Source organism: Sitophilus oryzae, unplaced genomic scaffold (assembly GCF_002938485.1).
Source record: "Sitophilus oryzae breed Bouriz unplaced genomic scaffold, Soryzae_2.0 scaffold_980_pilon_pilon, whole genome shotgun sequence".
In the NCBI taxonomy this organism is placed as follows: domain Eukaryota; kingdom Metazoa; phylum Arthropoda; class Insecta; order Coleoptera; family Curculionidae; genus Sitophilus; species Sitophilus oryzae.
The window spans coordinates 2,323,753-2,333,215 of NW_022147617.1; the positions used below are offsets into that span (position 1 = coordinate 2,323,753).

Consider the following 9,463-nt stretch of genomic DNA (forward strand, 5'->3'; position numbering starts at 1 on the left):
AAATTTAAGTTGGCGTAAAGAGATCTATTATTTCTGAGTGAATGTCCTGGCGCCCAATAATTATTGTTTTATTGATTAATTATAACACCTATTAAAAAAAAATAAAAAAAGAAAAAACAAACCTACGACTGCTCCCAAAGACGAAAAGCTGCCGTTTGCATTGTGTCAAGAAAACGTTACACAAGTTAGACATAAAATCGACTCTACGAAGGAAATGCAATGTTGAAAAACAGTTCTGGTTAGAGTTCTGAATAGCACCCCAAAAGTTCTATAAGATGTACTATTTGATTTTTAAAAATACCCATAATTAAAAAATTTCATTGATGCACGACTCTATAGATAGACATAAAAATCGACTCTACGAAAGAAATGCAATGTTGAAAAACAGTTCTGGTTAGAGTTCTGAATAGCACCACAAAAGTTATATAAGATGTACTATTTGATTTTTTAAAAATACCCATAATTAAAAATTTCATTGATGCACGACTCTATAGATAAACATAAAAATCGACTCTACGCAGGAAATGCAATGTTGAAAAACAGTTCTGGTTAGAGTTCTGAATAGCACCCCAAAAGTTCTATAAGATGTACTATTTGATTTTTTAAAAATACCCATAATTAAAAATTTCATTGATGCACGACTCTATAGATAGACATAAAAATCGACTCTACGAAGGAAATGCAATGTTGAAAAACAGTTCTGGTTAGAGTTCTGAATAGCACCACAAAAGTTCTATAAGATGTACTATTTGATTTTTTAAAAATACCCATAATTAAAAATTTCATTGATGCACGACTCTATAGATAGACATAAAAATCGACTCTACGAAAGAAATGCAATGTTGAAAAACAGTTCTGGTTAGAGTTCTGATAAGCACCCCAAAAGTTCTATAAGATGTACTATTTGATTTTTAAAAAATCCCAATAATTAAAAATTTCATTGACGCACGACTCTATAGATAGACATAAAAACCGACTTTACGAAGGTAATGCAATGTTGAAAAACAGTTCTGGTTAGAGTTCTGAACAGCACCCCAAAAGTTCTATAAGATGTACTATTTGAATTTTTAAAAATACCAATAATTAAAAATTTCATTGATGCACGACTCTATAGATAGACATAAAAATCGACTCTACGCAGGAAATGCAATGTTGAAAAACAGTTCTGGTTAGAGTTCTGAATAGCACCCCAAAAGTTCTATAAGATGTACTATTTGATTTTTTAAAAATACCAATTATTAAAAATTTCATTGATGCACGACTCTATAGATAGACATAAAAATCGACTTTACGAAGGAAATGCAATGTTGAAAAACAGTTCTGGTTAGAGTTCTGGATAGCACCCCTAAAGTTCTATAAGATGAACTATTTGATTTTTTAAAAATACCAATAATTAAACATTTAATTGATGCCCGACTCTATAGATAGACATAAAAATCGACTTTACGAAGGAAATGCAATGTTGAAAAACAGTTCTGGTTAGAGTTCTGAATAGCACCCCAAAAGTTCTATAAGATGTACTATTTGATTTTTTAAAAATACCCATAATTAAAAATTTCATTGATGCACGACTCTATAGATAAACATAAAAATCGACTCTACGCAGGAAATGCAATGTTGAAAAACAGTTCTGGTTAGAGTTCTGAATAGCACCCCAAAAGTTCTATAAGATGTACTATTTGATTTTTAAAAATACCCATAATTAAAAATTTCATTGATGCACGACTCTATAGATAGACATAAAAATCGACTCTACGAAGGAAATGCAATGTTGAAAAACAGTTCTGGTTAGAGTTCTGAATAGCACCCCAAAAGTTCTATAAGATGTACTATTTGAATTTTTAAAAATACCAATAATTAAAAATTTCATTGATGCACGACTCTATAGATAGACATAAAAATCGACTCTACGCAGGAAATGCAATGTTGAAAAACAGTTCTGGTTAGAGTTCTGAATAGCACCCCAAAAGTTCTATAAGATGTACTATTTGAATTTTTAAAATACCAATTATTAAAAATTTCATTGATGCACGACTCTATAGATAGACATAAAATCGACTTTACGAAGGAAATGCAATGTTGAAAAACAGTTCTGGTTAGAGTTCTGGATAGCACCCTAAAGTTCTATAAGATGAACTATTTGATTTTTTAAAAAATACCAATAATTAAACATTTAATTGATGCCCGACTCTATAGATAGACATAAAAATCGACTTTACGAAGGAAATGCAATGTTGAAAAACAGTTCTGGTTAGAGTTCTGAATAGCACCCCAAAAGTTCTATAAGATGTACTATTTGATTTTTTAAAAATACCCATAATTAAAAATTTCATTGATACACGACTCTATAGATAAACATAAAAATCGACTCTACGCAGGAAATGCAATGTTGAAAAACAGTTCTGGTTAGAGTTCTGAATAGCACCCCAAAAGTTCTATAAGATGTACTATTTGATTTTTTAAAAATACCTATAATTAAAAATTTCATTGATGCACGACTCTATAGATAGACATAAAAATCGACCCTACGCAGGAAATGCAATGTTGAAAAACAGTTCTGGTTAGAGTTCTGAATAGCACCCCAATAGTTCTATAAGATGTACTATTTGATTTTTTAAAAATACCCATAATTAAAAATTTCATTGATGCACGACTCTTTAGATAGACATAAAAATCGACTCTACGAAAGAAATGCAATGTTGAAAAACAGTTCTGGTTAGAGTTCTGAATAGCACCACAAAAGTTATATAAGATGTACTATTTGATTTTTTAAAAATACCCATAATTAAAAATTTCATTGATGTACGACTCTATAGATAAACATAAAAATCGACTCTAAGCAGGAAATGCAATGTTGAAAAACAGTTCTGGTTAGAGTTCTGAATAGCACCCCAAAAGTTTTCTGAGATGTACTATTTGATTTTTTAAAAATACCCATAATTAAAAATTTCATTGATGCACGACTCTATAGATAGACATAAAAATCGACTCTACGCAGAAAATGCAATTATAGAAAAATTAAAGAAAAGATATCTTACGATACGACTAAGCACGTGCTCTTATGAGAAAAAAAACTGTTATATTAAGGCTACTAAAAAGCACTGAAATAAATGCTGAAAATAAATTGTTAAATAGAACCAGATAGTAAAATTAAATAAAATCGTACCTTCAGCGTGCAGTCTTGACAAAAAAATAAAATCTCAAACAGATTGAAATAATGGCGATAATGACCAAAGCAGAGATGAGAAAAGAAGAAGGCAAAATTTTAAAATTTTTAGTTTTATATTAACAATACCCCTTCTCCCGAAAATTTTGACATCCAAAATCGAATCAAAAATAGTCATGCGTTGTTAAACTAATTCTCGATAAAATTTCAACTACTAATAAAAATAATACTTAACGACTCCTTACATACCTTAAAAATCAAGGAAACAATTGCATCTTAATCAATTAGCACTGATAACAAGGAAAATTCACTTAACCTCCGTGAAAAATAAACAAATGAATCTCAAACAGTAGGTAGGCAACCAAAAATTGCAACTATTGTATTATGAATTGCCTAAAACAATCTACGGTGTTTTACTGTCTGCAATATTTTGTAGAGCGTACCATTTGGAGTAATTTGGTACTCCATGGATTCTCGTGATGGATGGCACGATCCATGAAAAGAGCAACTTAATTTATAATCGTTGAGCAAAAACATATTAAAATCCAAATAATAAGTTCAACTTTGCTAAGTACCATTGAGAATTATTATAAAGAACGATAAAAAATATATTTTAAATTAATTAATTATATTAATTGATTATAATAATTGATTAACGATATATATATATATATATATATACGATAATTATTATAAATTATTGATTAACGAATTGAACGTTTATCTAATTCTAGTATCCCGACGCACAACATCGAACCGGGGAAAAGTATGGTACCGGAAGGCCGAGTAAAATTGCAAACTGTAAAAACCTTGTTTAAAAATAAAATAATCCGAAGGCAAGCACAACGAAAATAAATTTTCGTTACAAAGTGGTAACCAACATCGGAAACATCATAACATCTAATGAGAATGATTTAAAAGGCCTAAATCAAGTGGACTGCACCCACCAAAAAGAGGCTGATGGCCGTATTATTTGACGGGGGACATGGCAAATTATGGTGCTAAATCAGTTCTAATCCGATGCTCTGATACAGACGTTTTGGTTTTGGTAGTGCTATTCTACCATCAATTAAATGAAATTGGTCTTGAAGAGTTATGGATATTGTATGGAACTGGAAAATCTTATTTATATTTCCTTATATTCCAGCACATTTAATTGCTCTTGCCCTGCGAAAAGAAAAATCATAGGTACTAAGAGGATTTCATGCCTTCACTCTGGCTGTGATACGACCTCATTCTTTATGGGGAAGGGCAAACGAACGTTTTGGAAGGTCTGGACCGAGGAATTCAATGAAGTTTTTGCTGCAATTTCCAAGCCTTCGAAAAATATCGATAATAGTTAAAAGTCTGGAAAAGTTTGTTGTCAAACTATATCGGATTCAGGAAGTAGACAATGTGAATCAGGCCAGAAAATTTTTATTTATGTCCCAAAGTAAGCCATTGAATTTACTGCCTCCAACTGCAGCTGCTATATACCAACACGCAATGAGGGCAGCATATCAGGCAGGGCAGATTTGGGGAAGATCGACCGATATACCGCAAACTGAGACATTCTTCTTGGGTGTGGTTTAAAGAAGGGACAAAGTGGAACCCTTTGTGGTCTGCGCAATCAAATATATGGTAAGCTTGTCGTGCATTGGATAGGTGTGGATGCACGACCCAATGCGACACTTTAAGGTGTCTCTGCAAGGGAAGTAACCTACCTTGTACACCTGCATGCAAGAAATGTAGAGGGAATTGCAGTAATGTAACTATCGGCTCTTAATTTGCAACCAAACTACCAAAAGACGTAAAAATACTTGCAACTTATTGCTTATACTTTTTTTAGGCAGTATTATAGGATCCGATTTGCCAATTTGCAGTGATAGCGAGAACGACGACGATTTGGAGTTGTAAACAATAAATAAAATGAGTTAGTAAATTGAAAAAATATTTTTAAAATTTAATATATTTATTTTATTACTTTTTTAAATTAAATTGACCCGAAAAATGCGTTTATTAAAATCTTTACGGGGAAGCGGGTTGGTTAAACCCCCAAACCCCCCCTTGTTCACAACCCTGCAAAATAAGAGTGTTCGGTAAAATTGCATTTAATCTTGTTTAAAACATTCAAATAATAGCACATTAAAGTTTCACTTTAATGTTCAATAATTTTTGTAGGTTTTAGCCCCACCTAATACATAAATGGCACCATAAAATAATTGGGGGAGGTTATATTCGGTTTTGATATCCTGAAAAACCTGCAAGTCGATACCAATATCAATAATATGCGACATTTTTTAATATAGGCACCCAATTTTAACCCCTCCCCCCACTCCGCCAGCAACCGTTTGAACGGCGGAGCTGCGGGTCAAATCGAGTGTTTTCGTCTAAAATCATCTGTGCAAAGTGTGTCGCTTTCCTCATTAATATCCACATTTTTCCACGTAGCCCATAGACTAATGGAGCTTATTTGAACGCTGGAGCCACTCTGTACAAAACAATAAGCTGATTAACATTTTAATGTTCTTAAAATTTAAGACAATATAATTCTAAAGTAGCCCCTTTAAACAGAAATGACAAATACACGAAAAACTTTTAAACTCGTTTGTCTTTTTTCCGTACGCTAAAGCAATTAAATCATCAGCTTTAATTTATTGTAATACACCCTAAACCTACTCTAATTTTTCTTTCAAACTTTTACTTGACAAAAAGATTCCAGTCATTAGCATTATTAGAAATGCACCCCTTCGCTTCTACCTTTTTTTAATCAGCAATGATCCCAGTTGGTTTGGCATTGAATTTACAGTTAGAGTCAAGCTTGTTTATTGGTTTCATTACAATTTTATATAAATTTGTCTATCAAATTATTGAGATTATTTTCAAAGAAGCATTCAAGTTCATTTGTTCATCTTTTTTTAAAGCTATGTAATGAAAGTCATTTTAATTCTAGTCTAGTAAGTCATCACATTAAACTTTATGATTCCACAGTCTAATCCAGAAAAATTAAATGAAGACCTTTATAGCGGGTTTAGATACTACACACTTTTAACATTATTCACACAAACACATCTAATGAAATATGGACGTTATAATACGATACTAAAAAAATTATCTAAATAAGTACAAGATGAAATTAAAAAATTATTTCAAATATATAAGATGAAAATATGCCATCAGCATAATTTTCAGCTTATTCAACCATTTTACCCTCCCTCACATATTTAGATACTCTCTTTGTAGTTGGGCCCATTGGTTGTCTATTGTTAGCAATGCGGGCCCAAGTTATTACTGCTAATTTCCTTATGTCATGGTCCCATCTTAGGTTTAGTCTTCCTCTAGGTCTCTTGCTGTAATTTTTGTGGTCCATCTGTTTTCTGTTCTTCTTGCCAGGTGTCCTGCCCATTACCACCTGAGGGATTTGATTCTGTTGATGACATCTATTACCTGGGTCTTTTGTCGTATCCACTCTATTCTTTTACGGTCTCTTTTACGATCTCTTTATAGTTATTCCCAGCATATGTCGTTCCATTGAGCATTGTGCGACCTGCAGTTTCCTTATATTATCCGTTTTAAATCTTCAGGATTCGCATGCATAGGTCATGACTGGTAGTACATATTGGCCGAAAGTTCTCTTCTTCTTTAGATAAAGTGGCATTCTGGATTTGAATGTTAGTTGTTTGAGCGTATGTTTGTATCACTTGCAAGCAATATTTCTCTGGTAGTTGGAGTTTTAGGCTTGCCATGAAATGTTTTATGAAAATATGTATGAAAAAAAAAATGTTGTATGAAAAACATAGAATGTAAAAAAATGCCAAGTCTCACAACGCAGTTCTTCCACTACAAAAAGTTGTAAGATCTCATGCAAAACCAAGTCAGATTATTTTATTTAGTTTCTGTTGAAAGCACCTATTCAACAATTTTGTTATAAATTGTTAATATTAATATTAGACATCTTTATTTCTGTAATAATTATAATGACTTGGCAATTGCACGATGTTATATTCTACTAATTAAAATACTTTATTCTTAAGTGCACTGCTCGAGTAATCGAAATGGTAGATCTTTCTATTATAGTTATGGTGCCGTGCAAACTTTCTACGTTTTTTGTTAGCTACGTCTCATCTTCCTAGTTTTTTCTCGGGTAATATATCTTTCAAAATAAGAATTTAACTAGCTATAATTTATAAACTTTGAATTATATTTGTCATCCTGATATGTAGATAAAATTATATAATATCAAATCGATAAATTCTAGTTTTCTAACTTCGACTGGATAGTCAGTTGCAGGTAGCGGCTAAACGCCTAATTTTTAATGCGTAAAGATATTTCGACATTTTTAATTTTTTCATTCCATTATAAGCTAAAAGTAGGTGCTTTTAGCTTTTAACTTAAATTCAAAATTTGAAGTGTAGTGGTAGAAAAGTCCCTTAAAATGTCTATGACGGTAAATGAGCCACCGTTGAAATCGAGGAAGTTTGACTAGCAATAATTCATAAACTTTGAATTATTGTTGTTACTTTGATATATTAATAAAATCAGACAATATCAAATATATTAACTATTTTAGTTTACTAATTGTTTGACGACTGGAAAGTCAGTTACCGGGGCGGCTAGACACCACCAACACAACTTTTAATCCATAAGGAAATCTAGATATTTCTCATTTTTTCATTTTATAAGCTTAAAGCTACCTAAAATTCCATCCTTTAGGAGATGCGAGACTTTGTCGGTGATGGGAAAGCTCCTAGTCAGATGTTGGGGAAATGCATTTTGGCACTTTGGCTGGATCTAAGAACCATCTCATCTTGCACCTGCACACAAAAAAAGAAATACTTCATTGATGTAATCATATTTTCTCAAAAGTTTTTACTAAATTTAAATAAACGGATACTTTTTTCAAGTATATATGTTTTGTTTAAATATATGCATTTGCTTAAAAGCAAAATAATAATTTTTCATTATATTTTCTTAATTTAAAATAATATTTTTGTTTAGAAACTCTGATAGTATTAATTAAAGTTTTAAATATACTGCTTCAAAAATAAGTTACATTTTCTATTTAAAATACCAGTCTATTTCAATGAACTTTATTAGGTTTCGATCAAGAAAAATAAAATATTATTTTAAGAATCTTATATATTTCATTTAAAACAAATCTTTGCTTTAATTGTTTAGTATAAGATCACAATATTATTCAAATAAAAATAACCAAGGAATTAAAACAGAGTTTTTCTTAAAATAAAAATATTTTAGACATTTTGAAACTACTATGTTTCTGTTTAAATATATTTTGCTGCACAAACCAATTAAAAAATAAACATATTTACTAGGATTAAAATTATTTTTTTTTATTAATTTTGTCTTGAAAATTAGCAAATTTCATTTCACCCCTTCCCATCACTTGTTTTCTAAACCTGCTTCAGGCGGCCGGTAATCGGTATTTTATAGTTGAGTTTTGAGTTGAACAGTTGCTTGATGGGACGCGGTAGGGGTGTTGCATGGGTGTTGCTGTTGCGTTTGGTGCCGTGGTGCGATTAGTTATTAATTATGGAAAAAAAGTTAGTAGTTAAAAAGTAAGTAAAATACTATAATAAATAAAAAAAGTTAATACTCTTTTTACTCAGCTGAACTCGCTTTTGAATTTACATAAGCAAAAACTAAAAATAATTATTTTTTAGTCGACTTCAACAAGATGAGTACAATTCTTTGGCTGCTAAAATAGTGCTCCTTTTCCCACAAAGCCAATGGGAGTGTATTACTGTCCCCCTGTGAAAAGAGCATGTAGTCCATTTCACAAGACAGTTATGGCTAAGGGCAAACTAGTGAATCACTGCAGAAATATTTTATTTAGATCTGGTGATACCCAAAAACAAAGAAAAAGGCCAGATGACGAAGACTTTTGGTATTGTCCCGAAACAAAAAAAAGATAATTTAGAAGGTATAGCATTACAATAGTAAAATTTAGTTGAAATTAGCAGAAAGCAATCATTTTTAGATACATTTAAAGAAGAAATTGCATAGCTGCAACATAATACCGAGCCATGGAATAAAGTAATGGAATATTGGACTCGAACCTGGGAAATTCGATCCACATCATGTGACATGTCATCCTCAGTGTCGCAATACCTTGCAAAATGACCAAACCAAACCAATGTTTATGCTGTACATACTAAAAATAAACTTTTAACAGAGATATTTTTGCCTTACTTTAAGAATTTTATTTTACTCAAATGAAACAAAAAGAAAATTGTTCGGAAAATTGAAAAGTCTCAAATTTAAAAATATATTTATTCAGACTAAGTAAAAACTTTTGTC

General features: G+C 31.3%; 1 long non-coding RNA gene across 1 annotated transcript; it reads left to right on the top strand.

Moving 5' to 3' along the window:
* The first annotated feature begins 8,528 nt into the window (after nt 1-8,528).
* LOC115891331 lies at nt 8,529-9,229 on the top strand. The gene is made up of 3 exons (XR_004051810.1): nt 8,529-8,721; nt 8,827-9,086; nt 9,144-9,229. It is a non-coding gene; the product is annotated as an uncharacterized LOC115891331 (long non-coding RNA).
* Nucleotides 9,230-9,463: the final 234 nt, after the last annotated feature.